The following is a 22,778-nucleotide window of genomic DNA, read 5'->3' on the forward strand; positions in this document are numbered from 1 at the left end:
AGTTTATAGTTAGAAAAAAACTTAATTGAAAGATAATTAAAAGATAATCCTGGTTTAAAAATCAGCATTCATTTAGCCACATATTTCAGTGCACTAATAGTATTACTTTATGTCATGATTTGCAAATTCACTATTGAATCATTTTAAAACTGGTATATAAAATGTACAAATGCAGCCCAAGAAACAACAGGTTAAAAGTCTTGCTTCAGATGGAACTAATTCTATGTTCAAGTTATGCTCCTGGTGCGGGTTGAGGCGGGGGGCAGGGGGGAAGTGGGGAGAGAGGCTGAAGAATTTAATTGAACATTTGGAATAGCAAAAGAGAAAATTAATGTATTTAGGAATAGACTGACGCAAATAACATTCCATTGCATTAGCATTTATTTGTGCAGCAAACAGTCTCCAGTTGAGCTCCTGTGCCTTAGATTCTTAAGGTAAACATCTTCTTTTGCCTTAGAACAGATTTGAACCTGGCCTTAGAAAGCATTCCAAGCCAGCAACTGCTATTAAAAGACCCAATTCTATAGCTCACATTCCCATGTGCATACTTCACTGATGTCAATATTAAGGTTTTAGATATGAAAATCTCCTACCCTTATTTTTTTAACTGAAGGAATATAGCAATTTAACACCCACTCTAATGACTATACAAAGTGTGTGTGTGTGTGTGTGTGTGTGTGTGTGTTTGTGTGTGTGAGCATATGCATATATGTAAGCCCATGAACACAAAAAATAAAGACAATTACAATTCAGGGTGTAGTAACTTATAGGAGACAGTAATATTTATAAGAATAGCCATCCAAGGGGCGCCTGGGTGGCGCAGTCGGTTAAGCGTCCGACTTCAGCCAGGTCACGATCTCGCGGTCCGTGAGTTCGAGCCCCGCGTCAGGCTCTGGGCTGATGGCTCGGAGCCTGGAGCCTGTTTCCGATTCTGTGTCTCCCTCTCTCTCTGCCCCTCCCCCGTTCATGCTCTGTCTCTCTCTGTCCCAAAAATAAATAAAAAATGTTGAAAAAAAAAATTTAAAAAACAAAAAAGAATAGCCATCCAATATTCTACAGGTTTCTTAATGACTTTTCACATTATAAATCAGTAAGTCATTCCACTAAAAAGCTGTAACGATCACTTTCCTGGACCAAAACCCATCCTTTGGTGGTAATGGAAGCAATCCAGCAAAGAAAGAAATATTAATAAATATTTAATATCTGGATTTAAATTCCTGCCCAAGATCTGAATGACATAAAATTATAAGGAATAACAATTTTGAGGATCTCTTGAGTGACAATCAATATTCTTTTCCTAAAAATGCTTAGAAAGAATTCAATTTACTTACTTGCTCAGTAAGTCCTGCTGAAAATTCTGCCCAAAAAAATAAAAAATAAAAAATGTAGCAGTCAATTTGTGTTTTATTGGACACAGGAGATTGATTTTTTCAGGAATCTCAAGGTAACTCCCTTTGCAAATCCCAACTGCCCCAAATCCTCTATAGTGTGAATAATGATCTGTGAGATTGCCTTGTGAGTTTGTCTTTGTAGTACAGGTTTTCCTAAAAGAAGGCTATAATGATAGGCTCTACAATGTCCACAGATGGAGAATGAATTCTGGAGATAATTTAGCACAGCTGGGCAGCTGTGGCTTCTCCACCAGAGCAGGTTACTAGGCTATGACAGCAGGACAAAGCACCAACAGAGACTAGGATCAAAGAACAAGAGATAGGAATGACCTTGTTTTTCTAATCATGTACCTTAATGCTTCCCAAAGGTAAATACAGTTTATTCTTACACATTCTATTATTTAAAAGATCTAGTCTAATTTGGCCACTTTCCACAACCATTTCAATCAATATTGACAAAAGAGAGAAAGCCACAATGTGTCCAATGGCACATAGTGTTCTCATTAATTGAGTTATCTATTAGGCTTTAAACATTTGAAGTGTAATATTGAAATTTAACATTTTAATCTCCCCAAAATTATAGAGGTTGAGAGACATTTACGGAAGATTATGCATATTGTTTATAGTACGCAATAAAGATTAAAGCAATTGAGGGATTTGTAATGCTAATATATAGGTTTTTTATTTTTACTTGAGAAAATTAACCATATTTTTCATAAAAACTAGAAAACATTAGTCCCCACAATTCCACAAAATAAAGTAATCTCTTTAGCAACCAGACAGGAATGACAATGCAAATTGATTCTGACTATTTTCTACTATGGTTTGTATAAAATATGACCTTTCTCGGGGTACCTGAGTGGCTCAGTCACTTAAGCATCTGACTTTAGCTCAGGTCATGATCTACTGGTTTGTGAGTTTGAGCCCCACATGGGGCTCCACGCTGACAGTGAGGAGCCTGCTTGGAATTCTCCCTCTCTCTCCCTCTCTCTCTCTCTCTCTCTGCCCCTCCTCCACTTGTGTGTGCTCTTTCTCTCTCTCTCAAAATAAATAAACTTTCTTTAAAAAAAAAAAAAGACCTTTCTTCCTACTATTCTAAGATTTGTTGTTTGTTATTTAAGTTCTCATAATACATGCTGTCTGGGTGGCTCAGTTGGTTAAGTGTCCAACTTTGGCCCAGGTCACCATTCACACGGTTTGTGAGTTCAAGCCCTGCACTGGGCTCTGTGCTGAAGCTCAGAGCCTGGAGCTTGCTTCAGATTCTGTGTCTCCTTCTCTCTCTACCCCTCCCCCACTTGTACTCTCTCTCAAAAATAAACATTAAAAAATTTTTTTTAAGTTCTCATAATATGTAGAAGAGGGCTTAAACATAGAAGGTGCATAGAAATAACACTTGTATTTGTAAATAAGATTGCTTAATCAAGAGAACAGTTTCACAGTATGGCCTAAAACCCTCACCATCCATCTAAGTTTTCAACCACATATTACTTCCTAGGGAAGAACAAAGAAATAAAAATAAATTGACATTATCCTTTCCCATTTTCTCTCCTTCTATCAATGTCCTCTGGATGAGTGGCTATTTGTAATTTCCATCAGATATTAAAATATTTTCTTAAAGTTTTTCCGGGAATAGCAATTCTAGGTATACAGCTACCAATTTCCTGATCCCATTAAACTTAACTTACATGAAAAGGTCATTTAATAGAATGTTGTCAACGTACAACCACCCATAAGAGAAAATCTTCATTGCAGAATCATGAAGCCATGCTTAAGCAGGCTTTGGTTTTATTGTTCAATGGAGCAAAACTCACAAAAGATGACTAGAATATCCTAAGGAGAACTCCTCTCAGTGAAAGACCATTTCGCTTTCAGTTGGTAACACTTCTTTCTTTCTGCTGACAGATGGCTAGGCTTTCAGGCCTTCCTGGTGGGCTGGCACTAGCCGTGTCCAACATTTGAAAAGGGACAATATTATTTTGTCTGTAAAGACTCACCCCAGAATACTTACTGCATTCCCATACATAATTCAGGAATAAAAATATATACAGAAGTATATAGGAACTGACTGTTCCTATATATATGCTATAAAAGCTATATTCCTAGAGATGGCTTTCTGGGGACTGTGCAAAGCCAGTGTTGCTTGCTGTTCCACTTGTGTTCAAGGAGCTTAGATATAGGCAGTTTCCATAATACCTCAACATGACAATGCACAGAACAACGGAGGCAGAGCAGGGTGTTGACTACAAACCACATCATTATATTATTCAAATGTTACCTCCTAAATTTCTGAACTAACTTCTTAATTCTCTGGGTCTACATGAAAGCAATAGACTTCCCTCAGGATCCAAATGTGGTCTTGCATAGATGGGAGTGGCTTTACTTTCAAATTCTGCTCAAGGAAATGCAAACTAAATGTCTTTTTAGGAGAAAGGAGTAAGGTGTTATGTATGATGTCACACAAGACATAATTTCCCAAAAATGCTCCACATGACAATTGTATAGGAAGACAAAAGTGTCATTTTGAAATATTAAGTCAAAACCCTGCTAGTCCAATGGAGATAAAGGCCCTTTAACAAGTGAAGTTATTCTCAGCTGGTGCCTTCTTCAACTAAGGCAGCTTGTTAAATTAGTTTTAAATTTAAAGACTCTGAATTCCAGCTTAAAATAACGTCTAACAAACCACCCTTAACACACATTGCACCATCACCGCATGAGATTACGTGAAGGTAAAGAACAAGGCAAAAAGAAAGAGCAACACCAAGAACAAGTCCTGATAATCACTCTGCCTCCAGAATCAGGGAAATTTATTTATTGCAAGGTCAACGGAACCAGACTGAAAGATCAAATCAGTGACCTACCCCTGTTACACCACAGGAAAGGGCTGGGCTGACTCATACATAGATAGATGACAATTTTCCATCTTCTGTCATTCCCCTGGTTCAGAAACAACAGCTTATACCAAGCAGAAAACCAAACATCTATCTTTCTATCATATGGGTAGACAGAGGAAATCAAAGTGTCATTGTCCTTGTTCTCATTGTCTATACATCCTATCCCATATTGAGCTAAAAATTGTTAATAACAAAACACAGAGTAGAATGTTATGGACAGAGGTCAATATTGAGACAGCTCAAATAATAGCAAAATCTAGAAACCAAGGAATGATAATAAAGCAGATAGGAACTAAAACCAGTTTAACTTAGTGCCATGTAAGCATAATAAATTTTGTTACAAAACTGAATATAAATATCTGTACCAGTACTTCAACAAAAATATACGTTATTGAAAAGTAATTTTATATGTATAATTTGTGTTTTAAACCCTAGATTATATAAACAAACAGGGAAGTGAGAGCAATTGCTTAGACCCCCAAAACTTGGAAACATCCTTGACGCCTCTCTTTGACTCGCATCCCATATTTAATCCATAAGCAAATGCTATGGCCCTACATACCTTCAAAATGTACCCAGACCCTGACCACTTCTCATCCCCTGCACCCAGGCACCTTCGTCTCACACCTGTATTATTGCAGTAAGCCTACTAACCTATCTCATCGTATCCTATTTTGTCCCATTTTGTAGTCTCTTCTCACACTGTAGTCAGTGTGGTCCTTTTCAGAAATGTAAGTCAGATGTTATCAGTTGCCTTTTCCACATCTTCAAATTGTTTCCCGTCTGACTCAAGGTAAAAGTCAAAGTCCCAATGTGGTTACAGGACTCTATAAAAGCTGGCCCCTACTGACTTCTCTGACATCCCCTACTACTTTCCCCCCTACTCACCCTGTGCCTTGAGAATGCCAGGTGCCCACCAGAATCAGTACCCTTGCATATGATGTACTCTTGCCTAGACCCTACTTCCCCTTGATATCCACATGGCTCCCTCCCATAGGCATTGAACATAGCTGTAAGGCTCTTCACATAATCCATATAAATGGTAATCATGAAAGTAAAGCAGTGTATGACCTGCACAACTGCACGCAGTGGTCCTACTCACTCTCTCATCTCTTTAAGGTCTTTGCTCAGAAGTCACCTTCTCAGGGAGGCAGGCATCCCTGATCATCCTATGTAAAAATGCAACACTTCTCCAGAAATGTCCATACCCCTTCTCCACCTTCGTTTCCTCCATAGCATTTATCACCATTGGATATACTATAATATTTCATTTAATATAACACATCACTAATTATAAGGCTCACCATTTCTTTTAACGTTTATTTATTTTTGAGAGAGTGCAAGTGGGGGAGGGGCAGAGAGAGGGGGACAGGATCCAAAGCGGGATCTCCCCTGAAAGGATGATAGCAGTAAGCCTGATGCAAGGCTCCAACTTACAAACCATGAGATCAGACATTCAACTGACTGAGCCACCCAGGCGCCCAAGTCTTACCATTTTTAAAGTATTCTACCCAAAAAAGCACAGCCAATTGAACATGATGAATCATCCATTGTAAAGACATCCTGATTTCAAAGACGTTAAATTGCGGGGGAAAAAATATACTTATTTGAATCAATGAAATATGGTCATTTACTTGCTTACTTATTGTTTATTATCTGTCTCTCTCCACTAGAATTAAACTCCAAGATGGCAGGGACTTTTATACTTATTTTTCACAATTGGAATAGTGCCTAGGGAATCATGATAGGTATTCAAGAAGTATTTTTTGATTGAATGAATGAAAGTAGGTAAAAGTGTGTTAAGTTTCTCATTTTACATAAAGAAAATATAAAAGATGATACCTTACTTCTGATATTTACAATTGGCTATAAATATAGGTTGAATATTTGGGGTGGGGGGTAAAATACTATGTAATTCAAGATTTAAAAATCAAAAGGTATAATATTCGGGATGCCTGGGTGGCTCAGTTGGTTGAGTCATGATCAGCTCAGGTCATGATCTCACAGTCTGTGGGTTCGAGCCCCGCATCAGGCTCTGTGTTGACAGCTCAGAGCCTGAAGCCCGCTTCGGATTCTGTGTCTCCTTCTCTCTCTGCCCTTCCTCTGCTCATGCTCACACACACTCGTTTGCTCTCTCTCTCCCCCCCTTCAAAAGATAAACATTAAAAAAATTTTTAAAGGTACAATATTCAATAAAGATATAAAAATCATGAACCTTAACAGACTGTAAACTATGGTCCCAGATTCAAAAATACACACACCCCACACATCAGAAACGGGTTGCAAAACAAGGAGAAAAATACAAAAATATAGTTTTTATGGGAGACTTTAATATACCTTTTCCTGCCTTTGACATATCTACAAAGATAGAAAGTCACATATAGAAGAATAATATAATTAAATAAATTGAACAAATATATAGTTAGCTATGTAAAATCTTTATTTTCAAGTGTCAGGAGAATATTTCTAAAAAGTGTTCATATTCTTGGTCATAAAATACAATCTAAATAGTCATACTAGTTTAGCAAAAAGCAGAATACAAAAACCAGTAACAAGGCAAAAGCAAAAACAAAGAACAGAAAGCATGAAATATATCAGTTATAGGGGCCACCTGGGTGGCTCAGTCAGTTAAGCATCTGACTCTTGGTTTAGGTGCAGGTCTTGATCTCATTTTGTGAGTTCGAGCCCTGCATCAGGCTCTGTGCTGACAGCGTGGAGTCTGCTTGGGATTCTCTCTCTCTTCCTCTCTTTCTGCCCCTCCCCCACTCACACTGTCTCTGTCTCTCTCAAAATAAATAAAGACACTTAAAAAAAATTTTTTTAAAGAAATACATCAGTTATAAGTTATTTAAACTTCTATACTAAATAAAGATTCAAACCATTCCCTATTCTATAATTGGTAGATAACAAATGTTTTATTCCCTTTAATGAAAGTAGGTTCTGTGATTCCTTTTACTTACTGTTTTAATCTTTTGTAACATAAACTATGCTTATTAGTTTTTATCTTCAGTTACTTGAACAATATATATCACGTTTTAATTCCACTAGTTGTTGACTTAAAGATATGCAACACGTGCTAAGTGAAGATAGCCAATATATGCCAACAAAATGTATCCAAAACAGAATGTGTGGGAAAGCTTACAAGTAAAAGTGTGGGAATAATTAATAAGAAAAACAAAGAACAATAACAAAGATAAAAACAAAACAAAACAAAACAACGAAAAGCAGGATAAAAAATTAAGTTTTAACGTCAGAATACAGCAAAACAGTGGAATCTTAAAAAGTCTAAGCTGATTCTTGGGTCAAAATAATGAAACAAATAAATCTCTGTCAAAAATAAATTTAGAAAGAGAAAATAAATCAACAATGAGATATAAAAGGAACTAGAAGGCCTCACAGACCAGGTTGCTGGAAATCAGAGTGGCAAGATGGACTGATGGTAAACCGGGGTTGATCTTGTACCTTCTCCTGATCCTGAAACTAAGAGGCTAATGTTTAGCAGCCATGAGAGGGATAGGAAGCAAGCAAGACCTTGGGGACTAGCCAGGAGGGACTTGCAGTTGAGATCAAAGCACAGATGTAGGAAGGCTATATCCTCAAGGAAACAAGACACAAACCAAGACTTCCTACTACCAGCAGAAGAAGGCAAGAAAATGCATGAATCCCAACCTGGGCTCTGAGCAGGAGTATAACATGACTGTCAAAGAATTAATAGCTCAGGCCTGCCTTCATAGGAGTTTGGTGTTGGATTTTATACACATATAATCTCAGAAATCCCAAAGCAACAACACTTAAAATAGCCCAGACTGGTAAATGGCCATGCTACCTAAAAGAGGAAAATAATCCTGCATGAAGGGATGCCTCCCTCACAAGACTCCCATATATGAAGCCCTGCTACCCATATTTCACCATCCAAAACACATGAGAAAAGAAGGTTGACCCATGAACAAGGGTCAACAGAAACAACAAAAGCACAACACAGAGAATTAGACTGTCAAAAATTTTAGATATAAGAATTATTCGATATAAACTATAAAATAATTATGTTAAAAATACATGAGAAATAAAAGATGGAATGAAATCCATGAGAAAGGAACAAAAGATCATTTTATTTCCTAACATTATGACAGACAAAATACACTGAATGATCCACTAATTGAAAGCATTTAAATGCTGGATACTATATAAAGAAAATATTTTTAGCACATTATTGCACTGACACAAAAGCAAAGAATTTGCAGGTCCTCAAAATGCACCGAAAATTGAAATCCTAAAAGGAAAATGACACCAAAACTGGCTGTTGCCCTGAAGATTTCTGTTGCCCACCTGGAGACCCTGAGGTTTCATTTCAATTTCTACATGGGACTCTTCTACATGAGGTAACAAAAGTTGGAGTTTTGGGCCCACCTGAGTTAGGAACCTAATAAGGGATCTTAAACTGCAACACACACACACACACACACACACACACACACACACACACACACAGCCTACCTCTATCAGTGTAATAATGAGTTAGAAATAAACCCACTACATAGAAGGAGAAAGCCAGGAAGTTGCCCTAAGGCAGCCTTTCCATTTGATGGAGGAGGAAAAAAATCCTCTTCAAAAAATTTGTATCCATAAACCAATACACCTGCAGGTTTTGCTGCACATTCATATCACTTATATGATTAAAAAAAATACCTAAGTGGAAAAATTAAAGTGGTTCTGGGTTAACAATGTCCCCCAGGTGACTGGCAAAAGCAAATAAGAATCCTCTTTGATGATTTTACCTTTAGTTTGAGTTTCAAAAAATTCCTAAAGATGTAGTCCTAGGAATAATGCAGCTTACACTGAAATTTCATAAAATACATTTAAAAAATGTTTTAATGTTTATTTTTGAGAGAGAGAGAGAGAGAGACCCAGAGTGTGAGTGGTGGAGGGGAAGAGAGAGAGGGAGACACAGAATCCAAAGCAGGCTCCAGGCTCTGAGCTGTCAGCACAGAGCCCGATGCGGGGCTTGAACCCATGAACAGTGAGATCAGACCTGAGGTGAAGTCAGACGCTCAACTGACTGAGCCACCCAGGTACCCCTGATAAAATACATTTTAAGAAAAGGAAGATAACATGAATGAAAATAAGTAGAAATAACAGCTGCAGAAACAAACCCATAGAAATCAGATAGTGACAATGTCAGATATAGAAAAATATTATAATTAACATATTTAAAGAGTTAAATGAGAAGCTTGAATATATGAGCAACAAATGACCAAAAAGAACCTAACAGCACTTCTGGAAGTAAAATATACAATATATGAAATAAAAATACTCAGTGTTGATTAAACAATAGAGTAATAGAATGTAGCTAAGAAAGATAAATAAAAACTATGAAGAAAAGTGAAAACACATGAAATCTAGAAATAGATGGTCTCATGTATATCTATTTAGGGTTCCAAAAGGGGGAAAATAGAAAGAATAGGAAAGAGGATCTCTGTAAAGAGATATGGCTTGGAATTTCCAGAATTATTAAAAATCACAAAACCTCAGTTCAAAGAAACCCAATATATTCCAAATTTATCCTATTCCAAATAGGATAAATAAAAAGAAATCTACATCTAGACACAGCACAGAAGAACATCAACCTAAAGGAGATCTTAAAACTATCGAGAGGATAATGAATGACTGTTAACGTAGATATGGCAACTAGGCTGAATGTTCACTTCCTGAAGGTAACAGTATAAGCCAGAAGACAGTAGAATGGTATATCTTCAATGTGTTGAAAGAAAATAAATATCAACTTAGCATTCTATACCCAAAGAAACTATCTTTGAAATATGAAAATAAAATAGACATTTTAGACAACATAGAGAGCTTGTCACCTTCAGTAAGGGAAATTCTAAATTATATATATATATATAATTTATATATATATATATATATCAGAGAGATGGAAATTACATTGATTGGAGCAGCACTATTAATAGAAACATATATGTAATCCTATATTCTCTGGTAGTCACATTATGACCATTGAAAACAAAAGGTGAGGGGCGCCTGGGTGGCGCAGTCGGTTAAGCGTGCGACTTCAGCCAGGTCATGATCTCGCGGTCTGTGAGTTCGAGCCCCGCGTCGGGCTCTGGGCTGATGGCTCGGAGCCTGGAGCCTGCTTCCGATTCTGTGTCTCCCTCTCTCTCTGCCCCTCTCCCGTTCATGCTCTGTCTCTCTCTGTCCCAAAAATAAATAAAAAACGTTGAAAAAAATTTAAAAAAAAATAAATAAAATAAAAAAATTAAAAAAAAAGAAAACAAAAGGTGAAAAATTGATGTTAATAGTTTATTTAGCCAAATGTATTAAAAATATCATTTTAAAAAATTATTGAGTAATAAAAAATTACTGATGAGATAGTTTACATTTATTTTTTCGTAATAAGTCTTTGAAATCCAGTGTGTATTTTATATTTACAACACAGTGAAATTGAAATGCTGACATTTAAAGTGAAATGGAGTCCTATGACAATAATACATGCATGTTTAACAGAAAATGATTTTCCACTTCTTTTTTTCTAAATCTAAATTTACACTGACTCAGATAAAACAATATTTAGTTCCTCAGCCTTACTAACCACATCTCAAGTGTAAAATAGCCATATGTGGCTAATGGCGACCACATCAGACTGTGAAGATATGGAGACTTTGTGATTTACCATGGAATAATGAGGAATTATGCTAGCAAATAAGAGAAAATTTAATTAGGCATTGTAACAGTCATCATCATCCTCATTGCCATTATCACAACCATTATTATCATGGAAGATATATAAGCAGCCAAAAACTAAGATAATGGAGGAAAATAGCCTGTAAGTTGGGCAGGAGGAATTAGAATGAAAGCATTTTTAAAACCTTATATTTTTGAGAGAAGGGTAAAATCTTTTAGACTTTGTTAAATTTGACATGCATGTCAAAATATATAGGGTAGAGTGATAGAAGAAAATATGGCAGAGTATGGACCTCCAGGAGCCATCCTGCCCCTAAACCCCTAAATGTTTGGCAAAACAAAACTAAACAAACCCTGTTATAATCACAACCCTGGAAGAGAACAGAAGGTCTATAGCAACCAAGCACAGACTCAGCCAGCAGAAAAGCCTCCAAAATAAGGTAAGAGTTCTTTGTGATATTCTAACTTCTAGCTCCATCCTCTTTCCTGTCATGGTGGCATTCTTGAAAATGGCAGCCTGCATTCCCAGGGTGGGTACCTGGAACCAGAAGAACAGAAAGGGTCTGATTCCCAAGGAACTGTGTTTCTCTGTTTTGACCTTGCTAGAGTTCCCTTCAAAGACTTATGCAAGAGTCTCCCCTTTGTTTTGCCTAATTCTGAACTCTATCAGAGTGGAGTGGCTATGTGGTCCTCAAAAACAATGAAAACAAATAAAATGAGCAGGTTGCTGTTGCCTGGGGGTAGGAGGCTAGGGGAGAAAGCTGGGACAAACAAAAGACATGCCAAAAACCTAGGAGGAAGAGCTAGGGAGTGCAATTTGGGGGGGAGGGGGGGGAGGGGGGTAGAAGAGAGGCTTTATAACTGATTTTCAACAAGTTCCATAGGACTATTCAATGGTGAAGAGTCTCTTCAACAAATGGTGCTGGGACAACTAGATATTCACGTGTAAAAGAATGATGTACAAAAACTAACTCAAAATCGTTAACAGATCAAAATTTAAGCTCTACAGCAATAAAATTCTTAGAAGAAAATGGGAAAATTTTCTTGGCTTTGGCAATTGTTTGTCAATGGTTTCTTTCTTTCTTTCTTTCTTTCTTTCTTTCTTTCTTTCTTTCTTTCTTTAATGTTTACTATTTTCAGAGAGAGACAGAGCATGAGCTGAGGAAGGGACAGAGAGAGAGGGAGACATAGAATACCAAGCAGGCTTCAGACAACTCAGGGCTCGAACTCATGGACCAGGAGATAATGACCTGAGCTGAAATCGAGAGTCTGATGCTTAGCAGACTGAGCCACCTAGGTCCCCCTTTGTTAATGGTTTATTAAATGTGACCCCAAAAATACAAGCAATGAAGGAAAAAATAGGTAAGCTAGATTTCATAAAAATTAAAAACTTACATGCATAGAGGAGCCTGGGTGATTCAGTCAGTTAAGCATCTGGCTCTGATTTCAGCTCAGGTCATGATCTCACAGTTCATGACATCAAGCCCCGTGAGGCTCTGCATGCAGACAGCACGGAGGCTGTTTGGGATTCTCTCTCTTCCACTCTCTCTGTCATTCCTCTACTTGTTCTCTCTCTCTCTCTCTCTCTCTCTCTCTCAAAAAACAAATTAATAAATAAACTTTAAACATTTAAAAAAACCCTTTCATCCATCAAAGGATACTCTAAAAGTGAAAAGACCATCCAGAAACTGGGAGAAAATATTTGCAAATCATGTATCTGATAAGCGTCTAGTATCCAGAGTATATAAAGAACTCTTACAACTCAACAGCATACACAAACCCAATTTAAAAATGGACATTTCTCCAGATATCCAAATAGGCAACAAACACATGAAAACATGCTAACTGAATTAGTCATTTAGAAAATGCAAATGAAAAGCACACTGAGAAACTATTCGCAGTAAAAAAAAAAAAAAAAGAAAAGAAAAGAAAAAGGAAAATAACAAGTATTGCAAGGATGTAGAAAAACTATAATCCTTATGCATTTCTGGTAAAAATATAAAATTGTACAGTGCTGTGGAAAACAATTTGGTGCTTCCTCAAAAATGTAAACATGGAATTACCACATAACCCAGTAATTTCCCTCATAGATATACACCCAAAAGAATTACACATAGGTGTTCAAACAAAAAGTTAAGAATGTTCATAGTAGCTCTATTTACGATAGCCAGAAGGTAAAAACAACTCAAATGTCTATCACCAGATAAATGAATAAACAAAATGTGAGATATCCATTCAATAGAATATTATTCAGCCATAAAGACAATTATTGCATATGTTACTGATACATGTTACAACATGGATGCACCTTGAAAACCTTACACTCAGTGAAACAAGCCAGATACAAAGGACCACATACTGTATGATGCCATTTACATGAAATGTACATAATAGGCTAATCCATAGAGACAGAAAGTTAATTTGTGGTTGCCAGGGGCTGGGGGGAGAGGGGAATTTGGAATGACTGGTTAAATTTCTTAAAACATTTATTTTTGAGAGAGAAACAGAGCACAGGCAGGGGAGGGACAGGGAGAGATGGAGACACAGAATCCAAAGTAGGCTCCAGGCTCTGAGCTGTCAGCACAGAACCCCACACGGGGTTCAAACCCATGAACTGTGAGATCATGACCTGACCTGAAGTTGTACACTTAACCGAATGAGCTACCCAGGTACCTTGGGAATGACTGCTTAGTGGGTACAAGTTTCCATTTAGAGTGATGAAAAATTTTGGAAATATATAGTTCTAATTGTACACTGTGTGCAATTTGGGCTGGCTGTGCATTGTGAATATAGTTAATGCCACTGAATTGTACTTTAAAATGATTATGATGAATATAATGTCATTTTACCACAATTAAATGTGTGTTAACCACTAAATGATTAGCCAGAGGACATATAATTTCTAAACACAGGAAGTAGACAAAAAAGAATAAAAAATTGAAAAAGTAGCACCCGAAAGCAACCCACTGAAAAATATATTCAGTATGATGAATAAGCTCTACACTCATATGTATGCGTATTTCATGTTTTCTTCAAAAGAACAAGATACCATATAAAAAACTCAGCATACAAAGATCTTTATAAATGTTTATTTTAAAAATTTTTTATAAGGTTTATTTATTTATTTTGAGAGAAAGACCGTGCGTTCACAAGCAGGGAAGGGAAAGAGAGAGAGAGAGAATCCCAAACAGGCACTGCACTGTCAGCACAGAGCCCTATGTGGGACTGATCCCACCAACTGTGACATCATGACCTGAGGCGGAATCAAGAGTGGGTGACTTAAGGGACTGAGCCACCCAGGCCTCCCTTTCACAAATGTTTCTTTTTATTTATTTATTTATTTTTTAATTTTTTTTTCAACGTTTTTTATTTATTTTTGGGACAGAGAGAGACAGAGCATGAACGGGGGAGGGGCAGAGAGAGAGGGAGACACAGAATCGGAAGCAGGTTCCAGGCTCCGAGCCATCAGCCCAGAGCCTGACGCGGGGCTCGAACTCACGGACCGCGAGATCGTGACCTGGCTGAAGTCGGACGCTTAACCGACTGCGCCACCCAGGCGCCCCTCACAATGTTTCTTTTTAAACTGTATAGGTTACACAGTAGATTAAGCAGAGCTAAAATAATAAATAATTAGTAGACTGAAAGATGGATCTGATGAAATCATCCAGAATGCAACACTAACACACATTAAAGACAGGACAGAGGTGCCTCTCCATGCTCAGCGGTAGAGCTTGCTTAGGATTTTCTCTCTTTCACACTCTCTCTCTCTCCCTTCCCCTCCCCCTCCCTCCTCCCCACCCCTCACACCTGCTAGTGCTCTCTCCCTCTAAAATTAAAAATATATACATTTAAGATACACATTTTTTAAAAGTTTTTTTTAATGTTTATTCATTTTTGAGAGACAGAGACAGAGTGTGAGCAGGGGAGGGGAAGAGAGAGAGGGAGACACAGAATCTGAAGCAGGCTCCAGGCTCAGAGCTGTCAGCACAGAGCCCGATGCGGGGCTCAAACCCACAAACTGTGAGATCATGACCTGAGCCTAAGTCGGACGCTCACCCAACTGAGCCACCCAGGCACCCCAAAATATATTTTTGAGAGGATAAAAGTCATAGAGAATTGGGTAAAGTCTTTATCATTGGAATTCCAGGTGGAGAAAATGAAGAGAATTGGAAAGAGGGAATATTTACTTCCGAGGGATAATTTTCCATAATTGATGACGATTCTTGCTTTTCATCCTCTCATTCAGTAAGTGCCACAAGCCTGCTGTCAGCCTATTTCAGTGAGCTCCTCCTGCATCTGTCAGTGCCTGTGACCTTCACTGTGCTTCCCACAGACACATTGCTCAGATGCGCCCCTGGCGGCCGAGGGCTGCAAGCTTAAAAGCTCAGTTTCAACCCTCCTATCAAACCTTTGCCTACAGACAGTTGAGTTTCCATTTCAGGCTAGTAACAGAAGGAGATGCACCTGGACTTTCCTGGAGCCCTCTGCGTTTTCAAGTGTCAGGCGGAATTAAGGGTTCTTTGACTGTAAACTGCGCTTGTTTGACCAGTCCTGCTCCCCTCAGCAATTTGTCACCTACCAGAAGTGTCTCAAACTGTGGGCATCCCACCCTTATCCTAGAGTTGTTCTTTAAGCCACAAAAAAAGCTGCATCCAAGTTTATTTGACCTCTGTTCTCTCAAGTGTCCATGAGGCTGCGCCCGAGGGAGGTGAAGGCTTTGTGGTCAAGCTCCGTGGCCTGCCCTGATCCTGCTCTGCTGAGGATGTGCAGAATTTCCTTTCTGACTGCACAATACATGATGGGGCTGCAGGTGTTCATTTCATCTACTCTAGAGAAGGCAGGCAGAGTGGTGAGGCTTTTGGTGAGAGTGGTAAGGGCCATGTAAAAACGGCCCTTAAAAAAGACAGGGGAAGCATACCACAGAACCGAGATGGACTGAGTGTTGAAGCCCCGTGGTCCAAACGGTGCTGACACTGCCAATGATGGCTTCGCGCGGCTTCGACCACCCCCATTTGGAGGCACCAAGAAAGAAATTGTTCAGTTCTCAGGGTTGGAAATTATGCCAAGCAGGATCACATTTCCTGTGGACCTCAGGGGCAAGATTAGAGGGGAAGCCTTTGTGTAGTTTTGCCTCACAGGAGTTAGCTGAGAAGGCCCTAAGGAAGCATAAGGAGAGAATAAGGTGCAGGTATGCTGAAGTGTTCAAAAGTAGTCAGGAAGAAGTTAGGTCATACTCGGATCCCCCTGTGAAGTTCATGTCTATACAGCGGCCAAGGCCCCAAGATCGTCCTGGCACAGCCAGGAGGTGTATTGGCATCATCAAGCAAGCGGGCCCGGAGAGGATGAGGTCTGGTGATTATAGTGCAGGCTATGGGGGCTCTGAGGACAACGGCAGCCTCAGTGATGGCTACAACTTACCACTGATGTGTTTGGGAGAGACCTCAGCTATTGTCCCTCAGACACGGATGACCACAGGTATGGAGACAGGGAGTTCACTGTTGGGAGTAGCACTGGACAGTGTCCACATGAGAGGGCTGCCATACACACCCACAGAGAACGACACAACTCCTCTCCGCTCAACCCTGTGAGAGTGCATATTGAGACTGGGCCTGATGGAAGCGTGACCGGCGGAGCTGATGTTGAGTTTGCCACTCACAAAAAAGCTGTGGCAGCTATGTCCAAAGACCAGGCCAACAAGCAACACAGGCACATAGACCTTTTCCTGAATTCTACTCCTGGGGCCAGCAATGGGGCGGGCATATAGCAGCCAGATGATGCAAGGCATGGGAGTGTCAGCCCAGCCTACTTACAGTGGCCTCGAGAGCCAGTCTGTGAGTGGCTGTTATGGGGCTGGCTATTGAGGCCAGAACAGCATGGGTGGATATGATTAGTTTTGTAGGAACATTTGCACTATTGCAATCAAATTTTCACAGGCATACAACAAGCAGTGAAAAGCAATTATTAGTCTTAGAAGAAGCTGTGGGACCCATTTTGCACCATGAGTTTGTGAAATTTGGATTAAAAAATTAACTTTGCAGTGTTTTCTCATGCAAACTTTCTTCTAGCATGTGATAATGAGTAAACTAAAACTATTTTCAGCTTTTCTCAAGTAACATTTTGGTTGTGTAATTCAGAGTGATGTATCTGAGTTAAAGTGGTTTTAAGTACATTGAATGGATCTTTTACACCACATTGCCATGAACACATTGGGGAGACATACTTTTTTGGACAACTCAAGGTGCTAGATCCCTAATTCAAAGACGAACATTTCTCATGTTTGTTCATTCTAGTTTATTTTCCTTTAAAATCTTTTAGGTTAAGTTTAAGCTTTTAAAAATAAATGAGTTTTGAAAATTGAGACTCATTACTAATACTGTAGGAATTGGTGAGGATTTGACTTAAAACTTACTTGTACTGTAATTTCCTTTTGGGTATACTTTGCTAGGTGGGACTTGTTAAGTTTTTTTTGTTAACTACATTTTTTTTCTTAAAGCTTTTCCACAATGAAAAAAACAATAAAGTGCTATAAATTGTAAGGCAAAGAATCTCTATTTCTGTTGAGATTTAATATATGTGAGTCAATACAATATCCAGCATTCCTAAATTCTGTCATAAATATTCTCCTCAAGGTAGCCTGGCAAGTATTCAGTACTCATAATATATGCTAACATGTATATACCTCATTCAACACTTGTGATATGCCTTTCCCAGTTCAGAAATGGTATCAATGTACTCTCTCTAGTAGTTAAGGAATAACAATCTAAATCCATACCAGATCCTGGTAAGCAAGCATGGTGATAATTTGGAGAAAAAATGACATTGAACATAAATATTTTTTTCTTGGTTCCAAATTCTACCTTATGTGGGAAAATTTCATGACCACTGGATCTAGCTTGGAAACTTTTCCCAAAGTTTAAGTGGTATTGTTTGTTGATTTTTGAGATAGAAATAGATATATCTTAGACATGGAATATGCTTATTAAGCCAAAAGTGAGGTAAAATGGAACAGGAACAGTTGAACAGGAACAATTTTGGTAAATGCGGAACATGAAGTCATTATAAATATAGTCAGGTTGAAGAGTTACTTGGTACCTATTGATTTTATGCATTAGTTTAAAATATAGGCCTGTCCCACTTACTCTTTCCATTTAATATAGGTACAGTGCAACCCAATAAATTTGCTTAAGTAATTGATCCACCTAACTAGCTTTAGATTTATTTCTTAAAAAACATAAAACCAATTTATATGTCTATTGTATCTTCCCTATACTTCCCCAGATTTGCAGTGATTCAGAACCAAGCTCATTTCTTGCCACAACTTTTGGGTATTGGTTTATACCAAAATTCTTTTTTCATGACCTAAATAAAACAAGTGTTAAAAGAGGCCATTTAAAATAAGCCAAGATGCAGAAATCTTTCTCCAACTGTACCTTTATTGATTACAATGTGTATAACATGCCATTACACCAGGAAAACAACACCCTACTAATCACTTTGAAGCCTACTGTTGTACTTCCCAGACCTTGAACTTTCCCTTGCTGCTACTGGGTATGTTGTGAGTGACTGTATTGACTTTAAATCATTATGCTTTGGAATTAAGGGTAAGGATGTTTAGCTAAACAATGTTGGGTACCTGAAATTTACAAACATGAGTTATGTGTAAATTCAGTATAAGTAACATACGTGAAAATAGTTTACAATAAAGCCAAAATTCCCTGTAGCCTGCTTACACAATCTCAACAGATAATCTTGTCCAATTTCACATGGTCGATCCAATTTTATGTAGTCAGGCTGAGGACTAAAATTGTCAAGGAATGCACTAGGAATTCAGGTCTCTATTCAGATTTTTATTATTATCATCATCATTATCATCTTGGCTTATTGACTAATAACTCTCGCTTGCCTAGTAGATCTGTGAATGTATGTGCCTATTGAGCACTTGAAATGCAGTTAGCCCAAATTAAGATGTGCTGTAAGTATAAAGTCCACACTGGATTTTTAAAAATTAACATGAAAAAGAGAATGTGAAATATGTCATTAAAATGTTTTATATTGATTACATGTTGATAATACTTTGGACACACTAGGTTAAATAAAATATATTCTCACAATTAATTTCACTTGTTTTTAATGTGAGTAATAGAAACTTTTAAATGACATATGTAGTGCATACTTGTGAGTTTCATTACATTTCTACTAGATAGTGCTGTAGCGGATTGTCAAAGATAAAGTTCTTGTTCAGTCATGGCTGTACTTTTTGACTCAAGAATCCCAAAAAGGGTCACTCATTTGGGTTAACGCCCCAAAACACTAATTTAAAATGTTAAGTATTAGGCCAACAGAGCTAGCAAAGGGATAAGTATTAGGTTTATCTGGTCAAAGTATTTTTTCAAAGACATGTATGATTGTGGCACTACAATTTCCTAAGATTTAATGACACCTTGAAATTTTAGGAACCAACTTTTTTGGATGCAACTTACCTGTCTTTCACATTTATAACATATACATTATTTAAAGTATGTAGTATGTGTATTTTATATGCATATATATATATGTGTGTGTGTGTATTTTATATGTATACATATATATATATACATATTTTACATGTATATGTATATATGTAACTTAATATTTACTTCATAATTCAGTATACAAATTATATACTTTATCCTACCTTATATTTAAAAAATAACACTAGGGGGGCACCTAGGTGGCTCAGTCGGTTGAGTGACCGACTTCGGCTCAGGCCATGATCTCACGGTTTGTGAGTTCCAGCCCCACATCGGGCTCTGTGCTGATAGACTTTTACCAGACAACCAACAGAGATACTCATTTTTCCTAAGGAAATAGGAGCCATTATAAGTCATCTTGCACCACAAGGTAAGAGCCCTTCTAAAACTGGAATTAATACAGAGAAAAGAAGAACAAAGAGAAAGAGACAACATTATTTGTGCTCCTGGATCCTGTTGTGTCTAAAAACAGTCCACATTTGGACAGCCCAGATGTCTGTGTCAAAAAATTACCCAGAATTCCTTAACATTGTTTGGGTTGGGTTTTCTGTGGCAGGTTGATATTTAGCTAAAACATACCTACATGGCTATGGCGTTTGTTTGTAGAACATCCCGATGAATCGGTACCTATTCTAGTAATCAATTTGATTAGTTATTGCCCACATCATTCCAGTTGACAAATAATTTAAATATCACCCTTCTTTTCATCAAAATAGGTTGAATAGTAAGGTAGGATTTGGAAACAGCCGTATATAAAGAATAAGGGTAACAATTTAGTTAACAAAAAGAGAATGAGGGAGGGCAAAATACAAACCTATGCACAAAAATATAAAACAGGTACTTTTACCATAAGGTTAGAAAAAGATATCAAGACCTTTTCAGCCATAGCAGATCATCTGCTCTCTTCAAGTACGTTTCCTCTTTCACTAAAGGAACATTCAAAATAACTGCTCTGCTGTCTTTTAACATGTGGGATTCTACCTAGAGAAGCACTTTCTGTGCACACCATTCTATGTGAAGAAACAGTGATAATGAAGACAAGAGAATGCTTCCTAACTATGAAGTATTATTACTAGATTTGATTCATACATCTGATTTTCAGGTTATTCATATTCCCCATGTGTTTCTAGTACAGTATCAACTGAGTTTCCATGTAAGAAACTAGGTACTTTGTTATTATAGACAATATTGTTTCAATCTTATCACCCTTAACATTATTCCAATGATACTTTGTTTGCACATGTTGTTCTCGTCTCAACATTCTCTGTCACACCAACCAGAAAAATATAGTTACTTTTACCTCCACTCTCTTTAAAATTCATCCAAATTCTCCAAGCCACAATATATTTTCATATGATTTGTTACCTTGAGCAAAGAGATGTCCTTTTTTATGCTTTAATTTTTACACTCACCTGGTTATTTCTTTTTTTTAGAGTTTATTTATCTATTTTGAGAGAGACAGAAATAGCACAAGAGGAGGAGGGGCAGAGAGAGGGATACACAGAGAGAATCCCAAGCAGGCTCTACACTGTCAGCACAGAGCCGGACCAGGGGCTTTGTGAACCCATGAACTCTGAGATCATGACCTGAGCCAAAACTAAGAGTCAGATGCCTAACCGACGGAGCCACCCAGGTACCCTGGCTATTCTTTTAATGAAAATAATATTTTATGTTTTTCTTGTTTAAAATGGGGCTCATTAGTAGAAATTTTGAAATATACATATAAAATATATCTAAATGATTATAATCTCAATACCCAAAAATAATGACTAGTAATTCTAAAGGGATATTTTAGGGGTATCTATTTTATGAAATATTTTTCACACTTAAAATATCCTTCCACGGGCACCTGGGTGGCTCAGTTGGTTGAGTGTCCAGCTTCGGCTCAGGTCATGATCTCGCAGTCTGTGAGTTCGAGCCCCGCGTGGGGCTCTGTGCTGACAGCTCAGAGCCTGGAGCCTGCTTCGATTCTGTGTCTCCCTCCCTCTCTGCCCCTCCCCCACTCATGCTCTGTCTCTCTCTGTCTCAGAAATACATAAACATTAAAAAAGTATCCTTCTATATTATTAAGTGTTATTACAAGGGAATCTCTAAGTCTTATCTTAATGTAGCATTGATTACCCATCATTGTTTGTACTTTAACCTAGAGCATATCCCATTTTAGAAAACGGGATCAAAGGGTCAGCCACACTAGACGGTTCCTAATGTCCACCAGGTTAGACACATGATACAAAAGTATGAAGTGGGCACACATTCAACGTATTGCAGCTATGTAAGTGGTACCAATGATAAGCAGGGGTCCAACGGGAGTTGTGGCACTACTTACCCTTCAGACCATTTCGTAAAGGATTCTCAGGAAAGTGGCAATTTTTAAAAATGAATTTAGAACATGAGAAAATTAAATTTGTCGAATGATAAATATGGATGTAGATATTAAAAGCAAAAGAGACCATCTATTAATTGTAAATCTTTGGTCAGCTGTATTGATGATACATACGTTCCCATGTTTGCCATTTTCTCTTGCTTCTGATAAGACTTGACACAGGAGTTCAAGAAATCGCTCCGCAAAGACAAGATCAGATTCCAGCAAGAGGTTCTCTTTGACAGGAGAAGGGTGGAGGGAGAGAGAGATGGAGACAGAGAGAAAGAGAGAGACAGAGAGAGACAGAGAGAGACAGAGAGGGAGAGAATCCATGGAAAATTCTGAAATTCAATTACTTTAAAGTTACTCATACTTTGAAATCCCTATAAACACTATCCTTAGATCTGGTGTAGGCATTAGAATTGTTCTGCCATTTGCTTTGTAGACCCAGGCCACTCATTTAGCTTCTTTGTGCCTCAGTTTCCTCATCTGTAAGCTGCAAAGTTCAATTAGGTGGTCCTTTTTAGCTCTAAAATAAACACAATTCTAGGATACTGTTACTGTCATTGAATAGGGATGGTTGACAGTACTCAATATTTATACTATTGAATTTCAACTAAGCACTCACTGCTACTCAATAACCCTTGTATGCACCCCTTAGTACATTCTTCCTCTTGTGCAAAACCAATGCCACACTCTCTCAATCTCTCTCTATTTCTCTCCCTTTTGTCTCTCCATGAAAAGTGTTCTCTCCCCTCTGCGCCACCGCAATTTTTCTCTCCCTCAATTCACTTCCACATACCTCGCACCTACCATGCTGTCTCCCTCCAACTATCGAAATCCTTCTGCCACTTTGCAGACACTCTGGGTGTTCCAAGTAATCTGACCTCAATCCAGCTCTGTTTGAGGGACAAGGAAAGCCTAGGGT

General features: G+C 38.0%; 1 long non-coding RNA gene and 1 pseudogene across 1 annotated transcript in view; one reads left to right on the plus strand and one right to left on the minus strand.

Moving 5' to 3' along the window:
- Positions 1-22,778, minus strand: part of LOC131519177 (uncharacterized) — a 167,342-nt gene that overhangs the window by 10,262 nt on the left and 134,302 nt on the right. The window lies entirely within an intron of this gene.
- Positions 16,060-17,077, plus strand: LOC131519175 (heterogeneous nuclear ribonucleoprotein F-like; annotated as a pseudogene).

Source organism: Neofelis nebulosa, chromosome 8 (genome assembly GCF_028018385.1).
Source record: "Neofelis nebulosa isolate mNeoNeb1 chromosome 8, mNeoNeb1.pri, whole genome shotgun sequence".
Lineage (NCBI taxonomy): Eukaryota > Metazoa > Chordata > Mammalia > Carnivora > Felidae > Neofelis > Neofelis nebulosa.